Here is a 6,173-nt window from a genome sequence, read left to right as displayed (position 1 = left end):
CACACAGACACAGTGACACACACACACACAGTGAGACACACAGTGACACACACACACAGTGACACACACAGTGACACACACACACAGTGACACACACACACAGTGACACACACACACAGTGACACACACACACAGTGACACACACACACAGTGACACACACACACACAGTGACACACACACAGTGACACACACACACACAGTGACACACACACACACAGTGACACACACACACACAGTGACACACACACAGTGACACACACACAGTGACACACACAGTGACACACACAGTGACACAGTGACACACACACAGTGACACAGTGACACACAGTGACACACACACAGTGACACACACACAGTGACACACACACACAGTGACACACACACACAGTGACACACACACACACACACAGTGACACACACACACAGTGACACACACACACACACAGTGACACACACAGTGACACACACAGTGACACACACACAGTGACACACACAGTGACACACACACAGTGACACACACACAGTGACACACACACAGTGACACACACACACACACACAGTGACACACACACAGTGACACACACACACACAGTGACACACACACACACACACAGTGACACACACACACAGTGACACACACACAGACACAGTGACACACACACACAGTGACACACACACAGACACAGTGACACACACACTGACACACACAGTGACACACACACAGTGACACACACACAGTGACACACACAGTGACACACAGTGACACACAGACACAGTGACACACACACACACGGGGTGACACACACAGTGACACACACACAGTGACACACACAGTGACACAGACACAGTGACACACACACAGACACAGTGACAGACACACAGACACAGTGACAGACACAGTGACACACACACAGTGACACACACAGTGACACACACAGTGACACACACAGTGACACACACACAGTGACACACACACAGTGACACACACACACACAGTGACACACACACACAGTGACACACACACACACAGTGACACACACACACAGTGACACACACACACAGTGACACACACACACACACAGTGACACACACAGTGACACACACAGTGACACACACAGTGACACACACACACAGTGACACACACAGTGACACACACAGTGACACACACAGTGACACACACACAGTAACACACACAGTGACACACAGTGACACACACACACAGTGACACACACACACAGTGACACACACACAGTGACACACACAGTGACACACAGTGACACACACACACAGTGACACACACACACAGTGACACACACAGTGACACACACACACAGTGACATACACACAGTGACACACACACAGACACACACACACAGACAGTGACACAGTGACACACACACACAGTGACACACACAGTGACACACACAGTGACACACACACAGTGACACACACACAGTGACACACAGTGACACACACACACAGTGACACACACACACAGTGACACACACAGTGACACACAGTGACACACACACACAGTGACACACACACACAGTGACACACACAGTGACACACACAGTGACACACACACACAGTGACATACACACAGTGACACACACACAGACACAGTGACACACACACAGTGACACAGTGACACACACACACAGTGACACACACAGTGACACACACAGTGACACACACACACAGTGACACACACAGTGACACACACAGTGACACACACACACAGTGACACACACACACACACACAGTGACACACACACACAGTGACACACACACACACACAGTGACACACACAGTGACACACACAGTGACACACACACAGTGACACACACAGTGACACACACACAGTGACACACACACAGTGACACACACACAGTGACACACACACACACACAGTGACACACACACAGTGACACACACACACACAGTGACACACACACACACACACAGTGACACACACACACAGTGACACACACACAGACACAGTGACACACACACACAGTGACACACACACAGACACAGTGACACACACACTGACACACACAGTGACACACACACAGTGACACACACACAGTGACACACACAGTGACACACAGTGACACACAGACACAGTGACACACACACACACGGGGTGACACACACAGTGACACACACACAGTGACACACACAGTGACACAGACACAGTGACACACACACAGACACAGTGACAGACACACAGACACAGTGACAGACACAGTGACACACACACAGTGACACACACAGTGACACACACAGTGACACACACAGTGACACACACACAGTGACACACACACAGTGACACACACACACACAGTGACACACACACACAGTGACACACACACACACAGTGACACACACACACAGTGACACACACACACAGTGACACACACACACACACAGTGACACACACAGTGACACACACAGTGACACACACAGTGACACACACACACAGTGACACACACAGTGACACACACAGTGACACACACAGTGACACACACACAGTAACACACACAGTGACACACAGTGACACACACACACAGTGACACACACACACAGTGACACACACACAGTGACACACACAGTGACACACAGTGACACACACACACAGTGACACACACACACAGTGACACACACAGTGACACACACACACAGTGACATACACACAGTGACACACACACAGACACACACACACAGACAGTGACACAGTGACACACACACACAGTGACACACACAGTGACACACACAGTGACACACACACAGTGACACACACACAGTGACACACAGTGACACACACACACAGTGACACACACACACAGTGACACACACAGTGACACACAGTGACACACACACACAGTGACACACACACACAGTGACACACACAGTGACACACACAGTGACACACACACACAGTGACATACACACAGTGACACACACACAGACACAGTGACACACACACAGTGACACAGTGACACACACACACAGTGACACACACAGTGACACACACAGTGACACACACACACAGTGACACACACAGTGACACACACAGTGACACACACACACAGTGACACACACAGTGACACACACAGTGACATACACACAGTGACACACAACCGCCATTCGCCACTAAGTGGCGGTGACGTTACCACGACGCTTGTGCCAGGCCATGTGCACCTTGAGGCCACCCACACACACACGCACATCACGCTCACCACTGCCCCACACACACCCACCCACACCCACCCACACACACCACACACACCCACACACCCACACACAGACACCCACACACCACACACCCACACCCACACACACCACACACACCCACACCACACACCCACACCACACACAGACACCCACACACCACACACCACACACACCCACACCACACACACACACCACACCACACCACACACGCCACACACCCACACAGACACCCACACACACACACCCACACTACACACAGACACCCACACACAGACACCCACCCCACACACACACCCACCACACACAGACACCCACCCCACACACACACCCACCACACACAGACACCCACACCCACCCACACACAGACACACACACACACACACACCCACACTACACACAGACACCCACACACAGACACCCACCCCACACACACACCCACCACACACAGACACCCACCCCACACACACACCCACCACACACAGACACCCACACCCACCCACACACAGACACACACACACACACACACCCACACTACACACAGACACCCACACACAGACACCCACCCCACACACACACCCACCACACACAGACACCCACCCCACACACACACCCACCACACACAGACACCCACACCCACCCACACACAGACACACACACACACACACACCCACACTACACACAGACACCCACACACAGACACCCACCCCACACACACACCCACCACACACAGACACCCACACCCACCCACACACCGCACAGACACCCACACACCCACACACAGCTCCCTAACCACTACCCCACACACACACATCCACCCACAGACACACACACAGACACACACACACACACACCACACACACACCCACACTCCCACACACACCCCTACACCCACACACACAGACACACCCCACACCCACCCACACACACCCTCTCCACACCACACACAGCTCGCTCACCACTGCCCCACCCACACACACCCACACCACACACACACCCATCCACACACACACACCACACCACACAGACACCCACACACACACAGACACCCACACCCATCCACACACACACCCACACAGACACCCACACACACACACACCCACACAGACACCCACCCACGCACACACATCACGCTCACCACTGCCCCACACACACACACCCACCCACACACACACCCATCCACACACACACCACACCACACAGACACCCACACAGACACCCACACCACACACACACACCCACACCCACACACACAGACACCCACACCCCCACGCACAGCACGCTCACCACTGCCCCACACGCACACTACACACTCACACAACACACACACCCCAACGCACAGCACGCTCACCACTGCCCCACACACACACACCCACCCACACACACACCCATCCACACACACACCACACCACACAGACACCCACACACCACACAGACACCCACACACACACCACACACACCCCCACACCCCCCACACACACATCCCACACACACACACCCCAAGCACACTCACACACCCACCCACACCACACACCCACTCCACACACACCACACACCCATCCCACACACACCCACTCCACACACACCACACACCCACCCCACACACACCCACTCCACACACACCACACACCCACCCACACCACACACCCACTCCACACACACCACACACCCATCCCACACACACCCACTCCACACACACCACACACCCACCCCACACACACCCACTCCACACACACCACACACCCACCCACACCACACACCCACTCCACACACACCACACACCCACCCCACACACACCCACTCCACACACACCACACACCCACACACACCACACACCCACACACACACACCACACACCCACTCCACACACACCACACACCCACCCCACACACACCCACTCCACACACACCACACACCCACACACACCACACACCCACCCACACCACACACCCACTCCACACACACCACACACCCACCCCACACACACCCACTCCACACACACCACACACCCACCCACACCACACACCCACTCCACACACACCACACACCCACCCACACCACACACCCACCTCCACACACACCACACACCCACCCACCCACACACCCACTCCACACACACCACACACACCACACACCCACCCACACCACACACCCACCCACACCACACACCACACACCCACTCCACACACACCCACTCCACACACACCACACACCCACTCCACACACACCACACACCCACCCCACACACACCACACACCCACCCACCCACACCACACACCCACCCACCCACACCACACACCCAAACACACCACACACCCACCCCACACACACCACACACCCACCCACCCACACCACACACCCACTCCACACACACCACACACCCACTCCACACACACCCACTCCACACACACCACACACCCACACACACCACCCACTCCACACACACCACACACCCACCCACATCACACACCCACACCACACACCCACTCCACACCACCACACACCCACACCACACACCCACCCACACCACACACCCACCCACACACACCACACACCCACCCACACCCACCCACACCCACCCACATCACACACCCACTCCACACACACCCACCCACCCACACACACCACACACCCACTCCACACACACCACACACCCACTCCACACACACCACACACCCACTCCCACACACACCACACACCCACACACACCACCCACTCCACACACACCACACACCCACCCACACCACACCCACATCACACACCCACACCACACACCCACTCCACACACACCCACACACCCACTCCACACACACCACACACCACCCACACCACACACCCACACACACCACACACCCACACACACCACACACCCACACCACCCACCCACACACACCACACACCCACACACACCACACACCCACACCTCCACACACAC

The sequence above is a fragment of the Lampetra fluviatilis genome, unplaced genomic scaffold (assembly GCF_964198595.1).
Source record: "Lampetra fluviatilis unplaced genomic scaffold, kcLamFluv1.1 SCAFFOLD_1012, whole genome shotgun sequence".
In the NCBI taxonomy this organism is placed as follows: domain Eukaryota; kingdom Metazoa; phylum Chordata; class Hyperoartia; order Petromyzontiformes; family Petromyzontidae; genus Lampetra; species Lampetra fluviatilis.
This window is presented reverse-complemented; position numbering follows the sequence as displayed.